Source organism: Perna viridis, chromosome 7 (assembly GCF_037379345.1).
Source record: "Perna viridis isolate PV_CMFRI_1.1 ecotype Kerala chromosome 7, ASM3737934v1, whole genome shotgun sequence".
NCBI lineage: Eukaryota > Metazoa > Mollusca > Bivalvia > Mytilida > Mytilidae > Perna > Perna viridis.
In genome coordinates this window covers 307,195-332,505 of record NC_142451.1, presented here as the reverse complement: position 1 = coordinate 332,505, position 25,311 = coordinate 307,195, and the positions used below count along the sequence as shown (strand labels likewise).

The window sequence follows — 25,311 nt, the reverse complement described above, 5'->3', positions numbered from 1 at the left end:
ATATGAATACTCCATACGCAGGAGCCGAAGGGATGTTGCCACAGATGAAAGGAAACTTGACAATTCTGAATGAAAAGTCATCACGTTTGTCGTAAAGTTTGGTCAATAGTTTTCCTTTACCTTCGATTTCTAAGTGTAGGTCAAGATATGAGGCTGACCTCACAGTGTCTGTAGTATCTTTTATCTTAAGTTCTTTTGGGTAGATGCGATGTATCAAATTTACACCAACATTCTCTTAAATAGAATATTTTGAGAATTTTGATAGTCTTTAGTACAGGCATTTTTACTTCGTTCCACATCTGGAACATATTTGCGATTTTTTTGTTTCATTCCCTTTTCTCAGCGTTATATATATATTTGTATATTTGTACACATTTTGTATTATGGTCACCCCTGGTCACTTATTTCACGTTTTGACCATGTACCTAGTTACTTGTACAGTCACAGGGAAACGTTACACAAAATTTTGAAACGTGCACTGCAAAAGTAAAAAAGTGATGTATTTGCTTCGCTGTCCAAACTGTGACCTCCAATATATTTTCACAATGGTTTGAACGAACACAGGGGTGACATTACAAAAAAGCATTTACTCCCTATAAATCATTGTTTGAAGTTGTCAAACTACTAATTTAAACCAAATGTAAATCCGAATCGTGGAACAAAATACGATCAGGAATGATCGCAGAGAGTGAAGCGAAATCCAAGTCTTATATTCTCATGGATTTAATAGAAAGAGAAGGCAAGGAATCACATTCTAGAATACATAAAAAATAAGGCATTCTAAGGACAAATACCAGACGAGAAAACAGACACACGCATTTAAGAACATGAAACAAACAAAACAACATTTACGAAGATACACAATTAAATAATCAAATCTGACTTTAAAACGGGGAGCATGGACCTGGTGTACCGATATCGTAAGCGTCCTCTTAAACACCCACCGAGTTGCTCATTAACAGTTAAGTCCGGAGTAGACGAACGAAGAAAGGATAACTATCAAATGGTGAGCAAATCGGTTCTCATTACGCAGACGGATACACCGTAACGACCCAGGAGTTAATTGCCATAAATCTTTTGTATATCTTCATTCTTGTAGCAACATGACCCTGTCTCATGAACTATAATTGTAAGAAGTCAATACAAAATGTCTGCGTACTTACGGAAAGGTCCGGCATAACGTTTGAGTTGTGATATGAAAAACCCATAGAAAGGTGCGGTGCTGAAGGTGGCCTGCCACGGTTTGGAGGAAAGTGAAAATAACATTAAGTTCTTCTATGGTTTGAATAACTTATTTTTATCATCTGTGTTCAATATCGATGCAATTCTAATACATTTAAGAAGTTCATTGATATTGTTTTGAATTGTGATTGTGCCATTTACTATCTTCACACACAGTTTATGTATAAGATACTAAGGAAGGTCATAAGGTGACTTAACAGTTGCTTACTGATATTTCATTAATGCTCAACATATTTGGGGAATAGTGCAATCCTCTCGACTTAAACACGTTTTGTTTATATGTGCTTTATCGCCATGACCCTTTAATCCTATTACTATTACGTTTGGTAGATTCCTTTAAACTTTGTACATATAATGTATATCAATAAATATATAATACACTGAAGCAGCAGTTCACGTGGTCAATACATCTTGGATTTGCGACAGTGATACATTTTACATATACATTTATATTCCATCTTACAGTGTTTGATGAGTGGTTTATAATAAATTGGAGCATTGGTTTTCAGAAATTGTACTCCATTTATATAAATGGAAACAAAATTATAATTGGCTTTCTACGGGGGAGTTTTGGTTCAAACACCAATATCCCTATTTAAAAATTATTTAGATTAAAAAAAAAGGAAAATAAAAGGTGGAAATTCCAAAATGTCACATGACAGTGAATGGGTATATATGTTATACTCATACTTAATTTTACACATGGCAACAGTGTAAGAATATTCTAAAATTAAATATCACGTCGTTCTGTTTTGTTTGTTAAACGGAACGATCAATAAAACGAGAATGAATTGCGGATTATTCATTTTCTTTCTGAATAAACATTAAATTGAGTACTTCTTTGTAAACATTTGCATCTCAAATCATTGATTCATTGTCGTTACTTAAAAAAAAAGGATTTTTGTTTGACAAAATTTCTTTGTAATGCATTTCTATTAAAAACATTTGCGCACATTATTGATACCTGTATTTCGAAATGCATTTAAAAATTCTATTCAAATCTAGTACAATCTTCACGAAGTTCAACAAGTATCATATGTACTTTAAATTGAATCATTACCTTTAGATTGAAATAAAAAGTGAATAGTATATTGTGAATTCTTTATTAAAGCTGTTTTATGCTCCAAGATCAAACACTAAACGAAAATAATCTTTTTGACTTCCACAATCATTGTTTTCCAAAAGATTAATCAAGGGAACCAAGCGGTATCCATCTGCACCATGAAAACTAATTTATTCAACGGGTCATAGTTTTCCATTCCTCGTTTGTCTACCCCGGACTTGACTTTTTATGAGCAACTCGGCGGATGTTTCTAGAAAAGCAGAGGACGCTTACCCTACCGGTACACATGGTCCATGCTCCCAGTCTTTAGTGGAGTCCTAGTTCCTCATTTGCTTTTGTTACTTTTATATGTATGATTTTAGTTACTTTTGGGTTCTCTTGATTACTCTTTCTTTATTTTCTGCCATATCGAAGCACTTAATTTAACCACCATACAAATTAAGAACTTTGATAAAGTATTTTGGAATCCCATATTTTATACCATGCCGCCTAAAGGTTGATCCATTTGATGTTAAAACTGCTTGAAATATTGTTGCTAAGTTAAATGTATAGCTTACATTTGTATATTTGTATATTTTAAGATAGTCATATGTGCTTCCAAATACAGAAAATGTAAGATTTTCACCTGGTATATAGTTCAGGTCATATTAGAGTCAGTAGTAGGCTAAGGAGGTTATCATCTTACCAAGTTAATATTTCATTAGCTTAAAAAAAAGCAATACAAAAATAGAGGCTTCTTTATAACCAACATTTCTCGGTAGTTGATTATTCAGGGGGGCAAAAAAAAAAAAAAAACAAAACAAAACAAAAAAAAAAACAAAAACAAAAACAAAAACAAAACAAAAACAAAAACAAAAAAACGCAGATAATGTATCAATGATACTTTTCAAACAAGATGCACTCATAGAATATCTTAGATGATTTGATCACAAATAATCTAGATCGCGGAGACTAAGAAACGGAGCAACCAATACTCTTGTTTAGATTAAAATTCGATTATGAACAAAGCATCTACAGAATGTAATCAATCGCTGTCGAAATGGTCTCAATTTTATAAGTAACAGTATGTTGATTTCTTTGCAATTATCTAGACACACTTAAATAGATACAAACATATAGTTCTTGGTAGAGATTCCTCATACTTTGTAAGAAATAATTCCAAATATACAGAGGAAGATGTTTACAAAATGCTTGAATTTTTAATCGACAACATATTTGTCCAGTGTGGTGGACGTGTTTTTCAACAAACGGTCGGCATTCCAATGGGAACAAATTGTGCCCCTTTACTAGCTGACCTATTCCTTCACTCTTATGAGGCTGACTTTATAGCTGATCTGATCAGAAAGAAAGAATATTGTTTAGCTAGATCCTTCAATATCAGTTTCCGCTATATAGATGACGTGTTATCTTTAAACAATCCTAATTTCGGGGATTTGATACATCGCATCTAACCCAAAGAACTTGAGATAAAGAATACTACAGACACTGTGAAGTCAGCCTCATATCTTGACCAACACTTAGAAATCGAAGGTAAAGGAAAACTATTGATCAAACTTTACGACAAACGTGATGACTTTTCATTCAGAATTGTCAACTTTCCTTTCATCTGTGGCAACAACCCTTCGGCTCCGGCGTATGGAGTGTTCATATCACAACTCATACGTTATGCCAGAGCTTGCCGAAACTACGCGACTTTTTGTATCGCGCTAGAACTCTAACAAATAGGCTTCTGAAACAGGGTTATGTTGCTACAAGATTGAAGTCATCACTACAGAAGTTTTATGGTCGTCATCATGAACTCGTGGATCGTTATGGTGTATCCATCAGCACCATGAAAACTGATTTATTCAACGGGTCATAGTTTTCCTTTCCTCGCTTTTATCTACCCTGGACTTGACATTTTATAAGCAACTCGGCGGGTGTTTCTAGAAAAGCAGAGGACGCTTACTCTACCGGTGCACCTGATCCACGCTCCCAGTTTTTAGTGGAGTCCGAGTTGCTCATTTACTTTTGTTACTTTGTATGTATGATTTTAGTTACTTTATGTTCTTTGTTGTGTATGTCTGTTTTCCATGTCTGGTCTTTGTCCCTGGATTACATTCTTTTCATTACCGTTATAACCTTGGTTCCCTTGATTACTCTTTAATCATTACAGATATATTCGACTAATATATTTGAATGATATTAAACAAAATGCGCTAAATCGCTATATTAAGTGCAAAATAAAAATAAACTCGACACCAGATTTTCTATTACACTTTGATTCGAATAAATGAAGTGTTCAATGATATGTGAATAAAGATATGTAACCATTTAGGACACTCGATTTCAAGGTAGAGCTCTTTAGTAGTATTAATCTCCCATTTACACTAAATAGCCCCGGTATTTTACGTTATCACCTTTTACTATATATTTTTAATTTTCAACACTTTCAGATAATTGAACACAGGTATTCTTTGTAGATCAAGGATACTATCATATAAACGTTTAAGTCCAGATTATGTTCAGCCTTTTTTCAATTCATTCATTATTTCAAGGGGTTTGGACGTGAAACAAAAACAAATCAATTTTGAGCATGGGACTGTACAGATGATACAGTTCTGAGACCGTTCTTGAGCGTGGTTTTCTGACATTTTTAGCAGAGAAGGCTTTACAACTGTTTTTATAGAACAGTTCTTGTAGAACTCTGATAGTTTTCTTACAGCTGGTTCTCACAGGATAGTTTTTGTAGAGCACAGACAATTCTTGCAGAGCTGGCGTCACTAAAAAACAGTTCTTGTTAGACAAGTTTTCACAACTGTCATAGAGCTGGCTCCAGTTGGTTTCGTCTCGCAGATCTGACTTGGTAGATATGGTTGGAATATAAATTACATTGTTGTTAATAAGAGTTTATTTTTACTCTGATCATTTTGATACTGCTTAAATCAAGAATACTTGAATACATTAAATTTACCTTAGCGTCATTTTCTGCCGATACTCTTCTAATAAAAAATATTAAGAAAATAAAAATACAGATTTTGTCCGAAAATACCCCCGCAAAATCTTTACCATTTCCTTACCAGCAAATCATATAATTATACGTATTCAATTTTAGTGAATTAAAAAAAGTAAAAAATCAGGTCTAAGTGAATCCTTTGTATACCTTTTCATCTGATTTTCAACAAAGAACATTAAATAACCAAAACAATACGTACAGAGAAACAAAAGCAAATGAGTAACTCGGCCTCAACTAAAAATATACGTTTTCAAACGAGTAAAGAGTAATCAAGAAAACCTAGATTCTAGCGGAAATCAAAAGAATGTAATTGAGGAACAAAACCAGACATGGAAAATAGACACACACAACAAAGAACATACATAATCAAAATAAAACATACAAAGTAAAAAAAAGCAAACGAGGAACTCGGTTTTCGGAATTAAATAATTGTAATGGTTGAAAAAGATTCGTAAGCCATGCAGTACTATCATTTATTATTGTTATTCATAGGCATTTTAACAAATGCTACTGTATATATGAACTTATGTAAAAGTAAATTCTTCAAGTATACTGCATCATTGAGTATACAAAATGAAATATGTAGCTGCAACGAAAAGATTAACTGACTTATTCCTTTACTGGCTAATAACTGTTTATTATAAATGCATGTATTGGTTCGCAGACATTAAATAGGCGTGGCAATGCTGAATATGTCACCAAATAAAGAAGCTGTCAATATAGTTTGGCATTTTAAGATTACGTCGAGCAACGAGACGGATAAAACTAAAGTTGGACTATTTTACGGCAATTATTATAGATATCCTCTTAAAGGTATTAAGGTAAGTATATAGTATATATGTTCATGGACATTCTAGTTTCATTTTTGAATTAGTTGTTTGGCATTTAATTAATGCTATGTAAAAATATTATTTTGAAGCCGGAAAACACAACCTTTTGCTGAGTGATTGGTTCATAGTATCTTACAAGAAATTGTACCATCAAATTTTAAAATAAAAAAATATTTAAATAATAATTTGTGATGAACAGATGACATTTACACAATGCAAGTTTCATACTGATTTTATAAAAAATACAGTTTTTAAAAACAAAGCCAGAACAGTGATCTTTTTTACAATGATTTATTTCAAGAAATAAATATGCCATTCAATTTATTATTGATATTAATATGTAAATATGTATATTTAATGTCAATTTACACTAAAACTGATCAGATCAAATTTAGGTATAATGCTTCATAATGCCAACATATATCATTTTGTATGTGAGTTAATTCGAGATTTAAGTTCGAGATAATTTTTCATTCAATTTCGAAGAGTATTATTGCCATTGTAATGTTTTTTTCTGCAAAAAAGTTAACGCAAAAAATGCAAGTAACATAATTCTCTTGCTTATTAGATTGGTTCTCTTACAACACTTTCTGAAACCTATTTCATAGCTCTGGGATTCTGCTACTTACATTGTGAGTTAAACCTAATGTACCGGAAGATACTTTGATTAAGTTTATTTTGTTTTAACAATATGGAAATTATGAGTACTAAGTCAATAAAGAGTTTTGTTTTCAACTTATAACGTAATAACTCATAATGACCTACTGATGTATTTGAGATGTAAAAAATAATGGGATATTCTTTATGAAATCCTTGTCATTTCGTCAGTTTTTTTTTCTAAAAGATTAAACCTACTTAGACAAAACCTTCGAAAAAAATCCTTTTTCCGCAAACAATTCAAATGCTTACATCTCAAAAATGAGTACGCTGATCCTTTTCTTTTTTATTCTTAAAATGTTTTAGCACAAAATGTCTTAATAGTTTTACAATCCTCTAAAATATTGAAAATTCATGATATTCTTAAATAGACCAGCCAGCGAAGATCCTTAAATCAAAGATGCATGTAGTCATCTAGAATAAAGTCTGGCCATTGTAGCGATTCAAGGGCAGATCCGAAAATTAAACAGGGCAAAACTGAGCAAAACATTAAGTCAGATCAATGTCTCTAAAATAAACAAAAATATCCGCAAGCACCCTAACCTACACTGCTAATCAATGCATGCATCAATTACCAGTTTACATCAAAGTGTTGTGGTCACGGCCCATAAAGTGACATGACACCTTTCTCTGTAATTGATACAACCATGTTACAATAACCAGGATTTATTAGAAACGCATGTTGCTTAATTGTATACATGTACCATTAATTATCGACCGAGTGCATAAAAGTTCACTCTAGGATTCTTGTTTCCATTAATAAAGATACTAATGCCATATAAATCAAATGACAAGTATTCAATATGTTGCCAATTAGTTTTATAGGTTTTCAACAAATTAAATCAAAGGCATCTCAAGGTATTTGGATTTTCTATTATTTGGTTAATCCAGTTTTTTAAAAGTCCCTAGAATAAGCATATAAAATTATAACAATGTATCAAGAAAGATAACTCTAGTATATTAACTCGTGTACTCACAGCGAAAATTGCAATTACAATATGAAAATTTCCAATGAATTATATGTTCTCATTATTCTAAAGAAAATTGAATATCAAACTGATTGGCACATATTAATCATACGTTCTATAAATGCTTGCCACAGGCAAATTCATGCAGATATAACAAATATGCATCTACATGGTTCGAAGGAAAAAAAAGTTAGACATAGGCATAAGCAGTTAAAATGTCGGTAAACTAAGCTAAACAAATAAGCAAACTAAAAATATCAAAGCAAACAAAACGAACCCGATGCTTACCAAGCACTGACGTGCTTGAAACACAAACAATCGTCTCAGAATTAGTATGGCATACATCAAAACATGGTTATACCTGAATGCAAAATAAGGATGCACATAAATTACATGAACCTATATTAAATTGTATTTAGATAACTTGCTGTTTTCATTCATTTATATTTACACTTAATGGTTTTAAATATAATCTCTTTTAAAAAAAAATTACTTTTTAATTAGTTTAAAATAATTTCGATATTTTATAAGTTTTATCAGTCAGTGGGTCAATCAATCAATCACTCAACTCAGATATACTGTACATATGCAATAAAGAACAGTCAAGTGATGAACTAACCATAGATAAGCATGGTGACACCAGGAACAAAATATAGTAGAAAAAAAGTTATATAGATTCTTCAAACAAGTTGAAAATGTTTTCAGATTGACATGAAATTCAAAATGTCTTCCATGTCCCATAATAGCAACATCAAAGTCCAATTTCAAAGAACAATAGAAATGACCACCTGATTTAAACAAACAATGAAAATGAATGGAATAACTCAACTGACCTTCAGTGCTAAAAAAGGTAAATTACAAGTTCACTCCGGCTTACGATCAGAACCTTAATGTGCATATCAAAATAAATAAAAGCACATGTTTCATTCAATGTATTAGGGAAGCGAATTCACTATAATTATGAAACATTAATCAAATAACACAAAAAAAGTTTAACAAAGTATGTTATTAAATAATCAATAATGTTGATAAATTAAGTAAGGTCAACTATACACATCACTGTAAATTAAAACAAAACCATTTAAAACAATACATATTAAGATATCAAATCCACTCTTTCAAAAATACACATAATCGTACTGCATACGATTTGAAAGGAAACAATTCAATTCAATTTATACAGAACAACACACATTTCAAAGCTCCAGTATCAAGGAAACTTATTTATGTATGGTTATATAAGTGATCTTACATGTATACTTCCAGATAGATATTTTTGGTCAATTATGAATAACAACTATTTGCAAAATTGTGACAACAACACGGAATTATAATATAAAATAAAATAGCTAGAAATTAAAGTAATAAAAATAAAATACAAAGCTTACTTTAATATGAGGTGCTTAGGGCTATGAATATCCTAATTCCCTTTGGCCTCATAAAGGTCACGCATCAACCTGAATATAAAATTACAAACCATAAATGCAATAAAAAGCACTATTCAATAAGTCATGACAATACGTATCAATGAAATAAAAAAAATAAAAAAAACTTTGAATAGTGATATAATCATTCTAATGAACCGAAGATCTATCCCTCTAATGGTTTTATCCACTTTCACTTAACACTTTTATATTATGTGCTCTGATGAAAAACTCAAGTCAAATAAAATACATATTAAATAGAGTAACCAAGAGAACAAAGGTTATAGCGATAATGAAAAGAATGTAATCCAGGGACAAAGACCAGACATGGAAAACAGACATACACAACAAAGAACATAAAGTAACTAAAATCATACATACGAAGTAACAAAAGCAAAAAAGCAACTAGGACTACACTAAAAACTGGGAGCATGGACCAGGTGCACCGGTAGGGTAAGCGTCCTCTGCTTTTCTAGAAACAACCATCGAGTTGCTCATAAAAAGTCAAGTCCCGGGTAGACAAACGAAGAAAGGAAAAATATGACCCGTTGAATAAATCAGTTTTCATGGTGCAGATGGATACACCATAACGATCCACGAGTTTATGATGACGACCATAAGACTTCTGTAGTGATGACTTCAATCTTGTAGCAACATAACCATGTTCCAGAAGCCTATTTGTTAGAGTTCTAGCGCGATACAAAAAGTCTGCTTAGTTTCGGCAAGCTCTGGCATAACGTATGAGTTGTGATATGAACACTCGATACACAGGTGCCAAAGGGATGTTGCCACAGATGAGAGGAAATTTGACAATTCTGAATGAAAAGTCATCATGTTTGTCGTAAATGTTGGTCAATAGTTTTCCTTTACCATCGATTTCTAAGTGTAGGTCAAGATATGAGGCTGACTTCACAGTGTCAGTAGTATCCTTTATCTCAAGTTCTTTTGGTTAGATGCGATGTATCTAATCCCCGAAATTAGGATTGTTTAAAGATAATACGTCATCTATATAGCGGAAACTGAGATTGAAGGATCTAGCCAAACGATATTCTTTCTTTCTTTTCTGATCAGATCAGCTATAAAGTCAGCCTCATAAGAGTGAATGAATAGGTCAGCAAGTAAAGGAGCACAATTTGTTCCCATTGGAATGCCGACCGTTTGTTGAAAAACATGTCCACCACACTGGACAAATATGTTGTCTATTAAAAATTCCAGCATTTTGTGAACATCCTCCTCTGTTCATTTGGAAGATGATTTGGAATTATTTCTTACAAAGTATGAGGAATCTCTACCAAGAACTATATATTTGTATCTAGATCTTTTTTGGAAAAAACAAGAATGTATAATGTGTTTAAGTCGGGATTTTAACTGAGTAGGGTGAATAGAAGTATACAGTGTTGAAAATCTCTATTCTTCATACTCAGTTAAAATCCCGACATAAAAACATTATACATCGTTATCGTTATGATGTATCCATCTGCACCATAAAAACCGATTTATACAACGAGTCATAGTTTTCCTTACCGCGTTTGTTTATCCGGGACGTAACTTTTTATGAGCAACTGGGCGGGTGTTTCTAGAAAAGCAGAATATGCTTACCCTACCGGTGCACCTGGTCCATGCTCCCAGTTTTTAGTGGAGACTGAGTTGCTCATTTGCTTTTAATACTTTGCATGTATGGTTTTAGTTGCGTTGTGTTCTTTGTTGTGTATGTCTGTTTTCCATGTCTGGTCTTTGTCCCTGGATTACATTCTTTTGACTACCGCTATAACCTTGGTTCGCTTGATTACTCTTTGAATGAAATCGAAATGAATTAAACCATAATTTGAGCATTATTTCTACTGTAATTGTAGCCATTATCACATAACAAAAAAGACGATCCGTATCGATTCGTCCGTATTGAGAAACAGTAACTTCTAATTCACATTAGAAAAGAAATGTCTGTTTATAATCGCATGACCGTATAACAGTCTCTCTTATAATGGAAAATGCTGATCGTTTCATAAAATGAATGATTGGATTCGTTTCAGTCCAAATTTTATTTCATATTATAAGTAAAAAACATACATTTGTGTACGCCTCTAAGGTAAAGTGTTTTATGATGTCTAATTATTTTTTACATATCTGTATTTTCCGTTTGAAAATGGCTAATAGTTGACTGTTTTACTCAAAATGTTTTAGATATCAGTTATTGGTTGAAAAATACTCAAAATCTTCTAAAATAATGACTACTGATTATTTTTTGTACTTGTTTTTTATGCTAATGTCACGGCTGATTTACAGATTATGGCAAATAGCATGCAGATGTTTTTAATCATCACTGGTATACCTACCCCGCAATGCAAGAGGGAGGTTTAGCGCGCTGTAAAACCCAGATTTAACCCACCATTTCGTTTGAAATGTCTAGTGTAATATATATTTTTATTTTGGACTTAATTATGACTCGGATTAGTGTTCGGTAATTTTGCTGTTACCCTTATTCAACGATGTATAATGTGTTGAATTTAGTTATAAATGAAATTGTTTTTCTCTTGAATTATGTTATACATAATATAACGAGAATGGATATGGTGGATATATAAAAGAGAAAATAACCCAACTGGGATAAAAAGATGTCAGCTGTAGGCTATCCATTGGTCTTCAATGAGCGACGAGGCAACCCTTACACTACAGAGCAGAATGCAGCTGATAAAAAATTAACATAGTGCACATAATGTACATAAGTACATAAGTACAGGAAAAAAGTTGCCTTTATAGACTCCGGCAAGTTACGAGAAAACTGAATGAGAAAATGAGACAAATTAGAAATAAAACGAGAAAAGGTATAGTGAATATGTCAAAGAAACAAAAACCCCATCGGGATGAAATTGTCTGGCCAGGGCCACTCATTGGGCTTCAATGAACGACGAGGACAGCTGGTCCCAATTTATCATTATAAACATGTACAGCGAAAGAGTTGCCCCTATATACTCAAGTAGCATAAAACATAAACTTAAAGGGAAAACGAATAAGTTATACAGAGGCAAAAATTCCTTGGGGCAGGAGAAAAACATGCAGCTGAATACATACATGTTTTTTAACTATATAAAAGACATTTGTTTTCAATTTGTAGATTTGCAGTACTGATTCTTTACGTCATGGATCCTTTCTTTTGGAAATATCAATTCAAAACAATATTCGGCTGCTTTTATTTTAAAGTCTTCTAAACAAAGGTATTTAATACAATTACCAAGCTGATAAAGTTTAGACAAAAGTCATAAGCAATGGTCAACATAGAAATTCCTCGTAAAAAAAATAAGTATAAAACCAGAAAGTTTGAAGCATTTGAACAGTATGCTACAAAACGAAAACAATGAACATGAGAGTTATTTATCTTAACAGATGGTTTCATTTTACATGTGATATTGTGATGATATCTTTCAACACATTCGCGTTATTTTTCTTTATCGATAATCTGTACTTGTTCCTATGATTTAGTTGACAGATACTTTTCTATCTTTTGCACATAACAAGATCTTCGAAAATATCCGTCAAAACATTGCGAGTGATTGTGACGTCATGAGATCGTCTTTAGATTTTGAATGAAAATGACATCACGCACAAATAGTTTGTAGTTGCGCTTCTAAATGTTTAACTTAAAGTACAGTAAATGATCATAATGTAATAATTTGATTACATATAAACGGAATAGTAGTTACTTTCGATTTTGATACTGACAATATCATGTTGAACATCTTATCTCGTGCTCATGCTCTCGTCGAGATATTACTGTCTACCCATAAAAATACAGGTATTCACACTTACTCAGCACATTAGACTTGCGGGATCTGTAGTTTTTCCCTAAGGAAACTTCTAATTACATAATTGTAATTCATTGTATTTTCAGTGTGAATAAAATATTGGATAGCTTATATAGTTAGTCACTTATCAGCCCAAATAGAACTAAACCATGTGGAGAAATGACCCTGTTACATGTAATAACTACATGTACGTACGAAAAAAAAATTAGGGGAATATATCTAATTGATTATTGGTTTGCAATATTTGCGATATTCTTCTTAATGAAATTGTGTTGTAATTAGCATTTATATTTCAGAAATAAACTCATATTTTTTAAACTAGGCTTTCTATTTTAGCCCTAGGTTTCCGAAATTCATGCCTTGAATTAAGCAGCTAAACCATGGAGATATAGTTGTTTATGCATTGGTTTGCTTCACACAAATATCAATAAAGTAAAAGATCTTCATGCAACGTAAAGATAAGTACACAATGCTTATGATTTTCATGATAGTTATTTAAATGCATACACATGTACACACTTCACTATAATTACCCAGCAGATTTCCCATTATCTCTTTTGTTGTAAATATAACCAAGATAAACAAATGCCCGACCTTCACGTGTTACAAAAGAAAAGAAAGGCATCATTGTAAATATACTTTTAAATATAACAGGAACATTTTTTTAAGTTGCATTTCTTTGTTATCTTTTGGATCGCGGATATTGTCAAACAAACTTCTTAGGATGAAGCCTTTGATAATATCATCACTACATTGTTTTACGGTCGACCGATATGAAGTTTTGTCTCGCATCGAGACAAGATACCTTCAAATAGATTCCCCGTCTGACCGGATTGACTACCTACCGAACTTAACATTTATTAATTGAAGAGTTATGGATCTTTTGTCAATCTGTATCTATCTGAGCAAGTCAAAGGCAAGCTAGGTTATATGTTTCACTACATTATTTTCTCAATTACAATTATAAATCACAATGTCATCGTGTGAGAGGTTTGTGAATACACATAAATACATTTCATTTACTTTGACTTCTTCAAGTATATTTTGTGTATACAGGTCGTCTATGTCTCCTGCTTCAACGTTCAGGTCATGCACTTGAATTTGAATTATCCAATTCTTGAAGCTTTGGTATTGTTTGCCGATATTTATCATTTTCATGTTTACATCACATTTAAGATACATTCGATGGCATTACAAATGTATATGTTATATAAAAAATACGTGTGCTTCATGATCAGAACTTTGTTAAATAGAAAGTGTTGTAAGACTCATGACATTTCAAATTTTTGTAGATTAATCTAATATTTATATCAACACATATTGAAAGAAACCGTTTTATGGTGGTACAGAATTGTTGAGATTTGGTAGTTGCATTTCTCTGATTAATGGTAATGTGTGTTCAAAGGTGTGCAGTTCTATATAAATGTGTCGTGTTTGTGAAAGTCATTTTTATTCTATTTTGTGGGAAAGTTAAAGTGGAAATACAAGTGAAAAGATAATGTGAAAGTGCTTATTAACCATAAAGAAATGAAATTATTGGCAGTGATTCACCATCTGGAAATGAAATATTCGTTTTTCCTTTAGCTGTCAGTTAAACGAAATCAAATAAGGCGTGTGACACTCTCATTTGTACAACACACGTAATAGAAAATTTGAATGATCAACTCTATTATAAATAAACAAATGAAAGGTAAGTCTTTTATAAAATACATCTTTGCAGTTTGGTTTTGTTTGAATTGTCTGTGCTGGTTTTTTTTATTTGTTCTTTTTTTTGTTATTTTCTCTGTTTTGGGTAAATCTATGTCTTTTTTAATTTTAATGTCGCGACATTGTCTTTGTTTGTTAAAATTTCATGATTTGAAAAAGATGAAAGGTTTTTAACCATGTAAGCTATCAGGGCAAATAAAATAGTCGTTAAATGATTGAAATAGTTACTCGCTGTAGGAATAAAACATAAGTTCAAACTTGTACGTGTTTTTTGTTTTGCTGAGTATACCCATACTAAACTTTTTTTTTATATTTACAGATGAAATACAGATATATTGGAGTGAAGAATTAGATCGGCACCATAATGAAATAATCGTCGTCCAATAAAGTCAAATATAAATTTCGTGTGCAAAAGTCAGGGAAACCACGGTTATATCCGATTTGCTCTATTGGTGGTACTTATAGTGTTGTGTTTTATTTTCCAACTATATACACATATTGATGCCGCCTTCCCCTTAGAATACTATTCAAATGTGCTTAATGACCAAATTCAAAACTAGTTGTATGTTATATACAGGTCTACTACCTTAATCAAGCACATGTACACAAAAGAATAAAACACAATAGAAAAGAAAAAGCAAGAAATCATATGAAAGCATGAAGAAGAACTTAAATATAAAAAAAAACAAAAACAATAAACAATAAACAATAGCAAACCTAAAATATATCAGTTTAATGTTGTTTAAGGGTTTGATACAATATAAATCTTGCAGATTTGATTTATCAGTTGCAAATGGGATATTGAAGTTGAACAACGCCTTTTTACTCACTATAACATTATAAATACCAGTATGTTGTGATAAGCAAAACTCTTTACTATTGAGGAAAGTTTCTACTTTTGGTTTCTTTTCAATTATAAAGTAGCACGTGTCTTTTGTTGCACCCTGCTTTCTTTTGAAAAGCTTTCTGCCACATTAACACCATGTATATTAACGTTATGCTTAAGCTTTATGAATGTTGCAATAATATGAATTTACAAAAGCAAATTTACAAAAAAGACTGAAGAGAAATAGACTGTACCTCAGTTGAAAGAAAACCAATGAATTAAGTAGAAAACGTTATTATCATTGAACAATGAAATAAAACACAATATAACAACACTAGAAAAAAATTATAGGACATCTCATAGCCGTAGATGACAGTTTTTAAATAATATTTTTTGACGAAATCGACAATATAGGAAGAAAATAATACTTAATATCATACCATAATGGCTAAAACGCGAGTTCTTCATGTCCTTTAAAAGATTCGATTAATGATCAAATGAAATTAGTTCCTATATATCCGCAAGAACACAGGTCGAATTTCTCTAGAGAGGTGCGTTCACCAAGGGTAAAGCGGTAGGACGTATTTCTGAAATGCGTTTGTTTTTGATATTCTGTATTTTCCAATGTTCACGGGGCACATTTAAACCGTAGATGATAAAATATACACAAAGTAAATGTGTTCTATTTAAAAGGAGATATCTGTATTGTAATAGAGAAATTTTAGTATGTTGATAGATTATTCATTTAACCATTGAATAATTGTTACTGCGTCATATTAGGCGCAATTCGGTTTTCCACTGTTAACCAAGTCCTGCACGCGCACAATTATTTTAAACGATTAAAATTATATCATTTGCTTCTTAAACGACTTTGGAAATCAATACTTGTGCATATCAATCTTTATCAAAAAAAGATTTTTTTTTGTACGTAGACCAAAGAAAATACATTACTAAGATAATGCAATTCAAAGTAAAATTGAAACATCTTGCACCAAGTGAAAACAAGCACATGTTTTGCTGTCAATAAGTTGCTAGATGTCCGCTTATTTTTGAAATTTCGAAATCCAATGAAAGTGAAGCAAACATTTTTTGTGCATGCAATTATGAATTATGAAACCAGAAGAACTCGACAGAACATGGTTTTATTCAGATTTAATTTCCCTGTCAGTTTTTTTTTGTTTTCTGGTTTTTACATTAATGAACACCAGAAAAAATAGTGTGGACGACATATAAAAAATCTTGACAATGGTGTCTGTTTTTTTTAATGGTTGTCAAACAATTTCTGTGTACTAAATTCTAAACAACGGGTATGAAAGTGTTATAGCTCTAAAGATAAAATACATATAAAACACAATGAAGGAAACAGATAAAATTCCAAGTCGTAAAATGATACCTTATTTTTATTTTATATATTGTATTTGCGTAAAGTTTTGGAAGAGCTCTGGATAACACTTCTTTCAATCTTTCCCAAAATATTGTCGTGCGTATAGGACTCAAATTCCTCACAGCATTAAAACATATTGCGTCAGTCATAGAACAGATATAAACATTGAATTGGTAAATGGACAATTGAACCACACACGACTCTATTCACTACACTGCTCCATCGGATCAGATTGATACAGGGAAGTAACGTAAACGTATAGAAAGGTCTAAAAACTTCCCAACGAGGCTAAAACTGTCAAATGTGCACAGCAAATTTTCGGTTATTCCCTGCGGGATTTGAATATATCCGATCTGACATCTATGGCAATACCGCGTGCACAAAGTCAAGCACCCTCTACTGTATAAAGATATAACATACTCTGTCTGGATCATTGCTCTTCATAGGATATATCTAGGGTTATAACTATGTTCACGATGTAAAGTAGTACAAGACTGCTGAATCTCGGTATTGTTATGTAGGATAGAGGATCAAAGACTAGTCGAGATAACAGACACACACGACAAAGAACATTAAAATGAACGAAACATGTGTTAACAAGTCAATATCATGCATACGTCTCAGAATGCGTCGACTCCTTTCACTGCACTGCTCCGACGGATCATAATTTATACAGGGAAGATAACGTTTGGATGTAAATGTCTGAAAAATTCTCGGCAAAGAAAGTTCTGTTAAATTTTTGTAAAGCAAATATTTTGTTGTTCATACCGCTGTGACATCTATGGCCATAGATATATTATGATCAGATAAATCCATGGAGACAATGGACATAACATTCTTTAGATGAGATGTCCTTTACTACCATACATCTGTACTGAGTTATACCCTAATATAAATATATATATATATATATATATATATTATATTATATACAAACGTCTCAGAATGTGACGACTCTATTCACTACACTGCTCCATCGGACCAAATTGATACAGGGAAGATATGTAAACGTATAGAAAGGTCTGAAAAATTCCCAGCTATGTTGGAACTGTCAAATTTTTGGTCGTTCCCTCCGCGGGACTCGAACTCGTACCGCTGTGACATCTATGGCAACACCGCCTGCACAAAGTCCAGCGAAAGCTATGTTTTTATATAGCCTAGCTGGTCGAGTGGTCTAGGGCGCTGGACTTTGTGCAGGCGGTGTTGCCATAGATGTATAATATTGATTTGTTGTGACATGCATCATTAATTTGAACCTCTATCCTACATAATAACATCTAAATGAACTGTCCCGTACTACCATACATTGTGTACTAAGTTACAGCCCTAGATTGATCCTACGAGGAGGAATGACCCGGCCAGGGAAAGCTATATTTCTAGAAAGCCTAGCTGGCTGAATGGTCTACGGTGCTGGACTTTGTGCAGGCGGTGTTGCCATAGATGTCACAGCGGTACGAGTTCGAGTCCCGCGGAGGGAACGACCAAAAATTTGCATCGCAAATTTGACAGTTCTAACATCGTTGGGAATTTTTCAGACCTTTATATATATATATATATATATATATATATATATATATATATATATATATACACAGATGCAAAAAATTCTTGAAGATTTGTAGATATTTTCTTCTGTACTTACATAAAAAGAGTTGTGAATGCACATTATCATCACAAAATAACCATTTCCCTTTGTCTTTTTTGAAGAAAAAAATCATTCTCATACGCGATAGGTTACTGTCTATTTTTTTTTCACTTACCTCAAATGATATTTTATTGAGATAAATACTACATAATTTGGGACTTAAACATATAAATTCGATTTTATTGTAAATAGAAGAACAGTGACTTTAAAATTCATTGTTAAATATTGCAAAATATTAACTCACTTTATTTAATTTCAACACCATTAACTATTTGGCGAATTTCTTTTGTTATGACGTTGAAATTGAATAACTCAAGTTGATATTTTGCAATATTCAACTTTCACTCATTATGAAACCTATAATAGAATAGTATTTTCTTATCAATTACATAGTGGTGTGCATGAAATACTTAATCGTGCGCACAAAGTTAAATTTCCAAGGTATGCGTACAATTATGAGGTCGTGTGGACTTCATAAAAAACTAAATCGTGAACACGAATTTTCCTCAACTAGGAACGATAATATGTCATCTATATAGCAAAAATTGAGAACAAAGGATCTGCCTAATTGCTGTTCCTTTTAAAGATCAGATCAGCTATAAATTTGGCATCATAGGAGTGAAGAAATTGGTCAGCAAGTAGAGGAGCACAATTTTTTTCCATTGAAATGCTGACTGTTTGTTGAAAAAAAAAAAAAACGTGTCTTCGGTGTATTTGGAAATGATTTTGAATCGTTGTTTACACAGTATGAGAATTTTCTACCAAGTACTACTTATCTGTATCTAGATGTATTATCTTTTCAGGAGTAACAACGACATGTAATGTTCTTGGGTTGGGATTTTTACTTATGTATGGGGAATAGAAGTAAAACAGGTTAAAAATCATAGGTTTTAATGTTTTCTGATAATTTTGAATGGAGGGTTTCCAGAGGATCTTTTGAATTTTTCAGGATCAAGATTCATCAAAAACAAAAAAATTAAATAAATAAAATAAATAAATAAATACAAAATATATATATATATAAAATTAAAAAGTAAAAACAGTATATTTTAAGGAAGTTTTGAAATTGGATAACTTGATCTCATTGTATTGACAGACGGACTTGAATATAATTTTTGCGCCATTTTATTCGTACTAATAGATATGGATTTTAGTCTTTTAGTTTAAACATATAAATCAGTGACAACCTCTCAAAGGATTTCATCCAATAGAAAGGTTTTCTGTCAAGATTGACGTCTTTAAAGATAATTCAGTTGTATGCCTACAGAATACATGAGTAGAACAACCAATCGCACGATAATGCATACAGTATTTGAGTTTAATAAAATTCTTTGCGACGCAGATAAACTTTTTCGTGAATAAACAATTCATACATTGAAAGTTTTTTCAAGTTTCCAGCTGTCGTTTAGAATAAGGTAAGCCTTTTTTATACGACTTAACTGATATACAAGAGGTAGTACATGTTGTTTGTTTAACAAGACGTTTCAAAATACATCACAAAAAATGGATTATTTAATGAATTGATTCAACATTTTTTTATTTGCCATAAGCTTTTCATTGACTTGCACCGGACAAAATGTTCACTTCGACAAATTTACTACTATTGTTGAATGACATCCAGACTTTTCAATTAAAAATCAATGACTATCTGAAGTAAGATACACTCAGGAAAACAGATGAATACCTTTCACCACTGATGTAAAAAAAAAAAAAAAAAAAAAAAAATTATACTTTTATTTACACTAGTTGATTTATATAGTAACTATTTGACGCATACAATGCATATTTTTTTCCGTCTGTTAAATGTGGTTCTGTTGTGCTTTGTAATTAATTACAAGTTTATCTTCAGTGCCCGACGTACATGTGAGAAAACAAAGTTAGATAGTCACGATTAGGTACAGGCACGTATTTTTCCGTGTAAAGAATCTTTACTTCAAGCTACGCATTAAAAAATTATAAGCAACCAAAAAATTGTTGTCTCCCGTTCCGTAAAGTAGTGTTTTTTTTTAACAAGAATTAACTTAATTAAAACACGTTTATATACAATGCGGTGATCATCGAAAGTATTCCGATGTCTGCTGCACCATAATATTTTCTTTATTAGTACTATAGGTAGAACATAATAAGCATGTATATGTATAATTCATTGTTGATAAACTAATTACTTTAAGCAAAGTCTACTGCATATAAATTATGAAGTTTTATATAAATGAGAAAAATAACAAATGAACTATTTCATTAAAACTTGTCATTGCCAATTGTATCAAATTGATGTAGGAAAGTTTGAAATAAATGCATCTATATATAGGTGTTAACTTTGCCGTCTTTAGCGGGAGATTCTCAGTATTTCATCATACATTCCGTAATATCCAACTGTTCTATCTGTCTCCATGTGTGAACTTAAAGGTTGCCGCTTTCGGAATTTTCGGTATTCATTGGTCACAATGATGAGAAAAAAAGGGATGTCATGAAGCTCAGAAATAGCAAACTTCAATTTTATTTCTGAAAACCAATTTAGTGTTGTAAAGTATAAAATTAATCTATCAGAAATTATAGCGTAGTTTTTTAAACCAAAAGATATGTCGTAAAATTGATGCTAGGTCAAATCTCCATTTTTCGGAAAATTTTAAGAGGGAAAGGTCTTTCTATTGAGTTTCCGAACATTAACGCCTGTGCAAATTTCCGCTCAAATGCATAATTAAATTGTCATATACCTTAAAATCATGTTAAACAACTATTTTCGTTTAAATGCCAAATGGGTATTCATACCACAAAACCTCAAATGGTTCGCCACCGGGCCACGCTTATGTAATCTAACAATTCACGATGTATTGTTGCGCCTCTCAAAATCCACGACACGGGACACACCTGCCTTTGTTTTCAAGATTCCAAGAGGCGGATAACAAAATTTTGAAAAAAAAACATGACTTTAATACAAACGTAACACAGGCTGCAGCTGATTGAAATAAAAAAAAAAACTTTATTTAACACAAAATATAGACGCTAAAATTTATATAACATTTTAAACAACGACCAAAAGATGAACTGCTGACAACAAATAGCACGATATGACCCAATATCAACTTAAACCTCTCTTAACAAGTACTGAAATTACACGTAGATATTTACACATGACCATTGAGAATTAAATGAACGATGAGGCAAAGCAATTCATCAGGAAACATCACAAGCATTGATACAAATACTGGTCAGTATTGGCGTATTTAAAAAAAGCTTACACTGAATATGAAAGAAATGTTGGAAATTTTAAAATTACATTATATACATGAAATTCCATTGACAGGATTTTATACACACAAAACAGCGTAAAAATTGAACATCTGTATATAAACTTTGCAATATCGAACACATGCAGGTACATGCTTGATATGTGTACATTACACATATACATGTATTTGGAGAAAGTAGTCTTCACAGAAATATTTTCAAATTCACTATTCTTAATCATTTCATTAAGATAAATGCAGCTTGTTTTTGTTCATGCAAAAATAAGAATCAAGAGAGAGTTAAATCTTTATTTGCGGTTAATATTAAAACAGTGTTTCCAACTTTGCCGGATCATATTGGGAAATGGACTACATTGCTACATTTATTAGAAACAAAATTATCTTTTGAAAGTGTGTTACTGGTTTCTATACACTAATGCTTATACATGTGACAGCTGTTTAAAAGCCTCTCAATCAACGCAAAAATAAATTAAAACGGAGAACACCGAGAGTCTTATACCGATACTAAAACAAACAAGTATTAAAAACAAACGGTGTAATTCGGTTACACGGGTGGCCAGGTTTGAATCATGTGACAGTTGACTAGGTCATATGATACATGTACATGTTAAGTTATTTTTATAAGCGATTTTTTTATGAATTTGAAAATTTGTTAGTTAATGGACGTAGAAACCTAGCTGCAGCGTTAACCCAAAAATTCTTTTTCCTGTAAAAAGAATGAATAATGCACACTTTCAGTTTCAATCTTTTTTGGTTAACGCTGGGTCTCACTATGAAATAACTTGCAAACGAGTGACAAAAAAGCTATTTTATTTACTGAATAGCTTCAAGACGGTTTTCGTGCAAGCGTTCCGCAATCGTTACTTTTTGAATTAAAGTCTTCATGCATAAAACTGAGAATATCAACATAAATTATATGATCATTTAGCTTTCCGAAATTTTAACAATTATTTACCAATTATACCAATAGGCAGAGCAAGGCCTTATGGGCCCAAATCCTTTAATTTTTCGATCAAAGTTTACATATTTTTTATTTTAACAAAGAATTGTTCTACATTTTTACCTGTAATTATAGTCTATGTACGAACACTTAGACTTTAAATTGCAATTTATTACGTCAGTATTGACAAATAAAATCCAAAAAATAATTTGGTAATTCCACCTTTTTTTCTGCCTGAAAATGATCCGCTCATTATAAGAGAACTGATATTTCTGACAATGTATAATATATGAAACTCATCTCAGAATTTGTTTTCGCAGAATCATTTATATTTTGGAATTTTTAATTAGAAATGTGTTAAGAAAGAAAGTTAATATTCGACTTGTTCTGTTGTATCTGGATAATAAGTTACTAGAATATAACTATGATACAATTAAAGTAACAAGCTTGATGGTGATTTGAATGGATACAACTATTCACCATGAAAATAAGGTAAATCGTGGATAACTAATATAGAGACAGGGTAAGAAAAATCAATACATGTACAAAGGATGAAATAAATGAAAAGAACACATATAAATTTAAATTTGACTGACCACAATGGAAGCTACCATATACGATAAGGCAACTGAGATTGAATGATCTTTGTATTTGTGTCCTCTGCTTTCCTATTTTTCACCAAAAAAATTTAGTACTATAATAAAAGGTTTGATTATCGCCACTAGTCGGATGTCAATTTTTTTTTGCAAATGGGCGCTTATTGTTTTCTACTTTTGTACCCACCTGATATCGAGCTAATTTTTTGTATATAGTATATATGATAATAAGTCTTTAAGTATTTGTTGGTAAGGTAAAATTCCCATGAAATATTTAGGGATCATGAGTGATTTTGAAAATTACTGTGCTGTCAAATGAACTCTCATTTTTTACACGCTTGTGTGCTTTAAATCCTAAATAAATATTACGAAACTTTGTTGTAATTTTTAACCTGGAGCATATATTTCATCGATACTAATAAAAACAGTATTGTATGATGACGCCTCCTAGATCAAGATTTCCTGTTTTTATGTGAATAAGGTAAATTCACTTTCAGTTAAGCTAAGTTCACTTTTTTGTGCGAAATGAAAGGAAATTAACTCTGCGACTTGAGTATGTAACCATCAATGTAAAAAGTGATGTGGACAAAAAATCAATTTATTAATTATTGTTCTCCAATGTCCCCTCATAATATTTGAATAATTGGTGCAAGTGAAAACATGTCGATCGTATTATAGTTCTACTTTCATCTGTATTTACATGTATGCATTTTTAATGCTGTTACAATATTAAGTAGACAGATAGAACATATTTTTATATGCCTTTATCTAATTCTGTCGATTTCGGATGCTTGTAAACTATTTCCATGTTGTCTGCTTTGCTTACATTTATGGTTTGAAATGAATGATTCCGCCCTTGTGCCCCTCAACAACAGGAACAATAGTTTTAAATTGCGGTTGACAAAAGACAATTGCTTGATATGTTGGATCAGTGTAAATCATTCTGGATATAATTTTCTAGTATATCAAGTTTATTTACTTCCAACATAGAAACTCCCGCTGGAAAAGATCATAGGATCTGGAACAGGGTTATGTTGCTACAAGATTAAAGTCATCACTACTCAAGTTTTATGGATGGATTCGTTCTTTTTTATGGTGCACGCATCTGCACCATGAGAAACGATTTATTCATTGTGTCATAGTTTTACTATTACCTCGAACTTCACATTTTATGAGCACCTCAGCGATAGTGTTAAGAAAAGCAGCGATCGCTTTCCCTGACGATGCACCTGGTCTATGCTCCCAGATTTTAGTGGAGTCCATGCTTGCTCATTTACTTTTGTTACTTTGTACGTGCTATTTAATTATTTCATGTTCTTGGTTGTTTTTGTATATTTTCCCTGTCTAGTCTTTTTTTTATACTCCAAGATGTTGCGGAATTCGGGCTGCTCATTTAGTTATGGATTCTCCTCATGGTCTCTTATAACGTTTTGGCTACTATTTAGCTCATTTTTTTATTCATAAAACATACAATAAAACGTGTTCTTTTAAAAACAAATAAGTGAAAATGAAAATCTGGATACTTATCTTTTTTATATAAATAATTGTTATGCGAAAGTCACTTAGAATACTAAAAACTATTTGTTTCAGATTTCATACAATCATATAGTCTACAAATACAGCCACAACCAAGTATATAATACATATAAGAAGTTTACTGGGATGTAGCAACTCTACAGTTTTACTTGTTAATGCGTTGCTATGTAGATCAACATTAAATGTTAATTCAAGGATACATGTATATGCATATTTAAGTCTAAGATACACCAAACTCTCTCTATATAAATATATAATTATACATTGCACGTACAATGCCTTAAATGGAAATTATAATATATCATAACTAGAAAACATACATTTAGAAAATGTCAGCAAGAAAATATTATTGATATGAGTGTTGAGCAAATAATTTACAAGACAAGAAAATTATAACTCATAACACCAAAGAAAAACACAATAAATAAGCAAGAATGAAATAATAATAAT

The 25,311-nt window shown here is 31.8% G+C and overlaps 1 long non-coding RNA gene across 12 annotated transcripts; it reads left to right on the top strand.

Annotated features, from left to right (window-relative positions):
- The first annotated feature begins 1,142 nt into the window (after positions 1-1,142).
- On the top strand, positions 1,143-16,761 carry LOC148610849 (uncharacterized). 12 transcript variants are annotated; one of them, XR_015923997.1, is made up of 7 exons: positions 5,509-6,121; positions 6,699-6,762; positions 8,461-8,605; positions 11,463-11,587; positions 12,292-12,391; positions 13,316-14,669; positions 15,006-16,761. It is a non-coding gene; the product is annotated as an uncharacterized LOC148610849 (long non-coding RNA). The 12 variants fall into 12 exon arrangements; XR_015923995.1 differs by lacking the exon at positions 8,461-8,605; XR_015924000.1 differs by lacking the exon at positions 6,699-6,762 and having other exon boundaries at positions 5,921-6,121.
- The last annotated feature ends 8,550 nt before the right edge of the window (positions 16,762-25,311 follow it).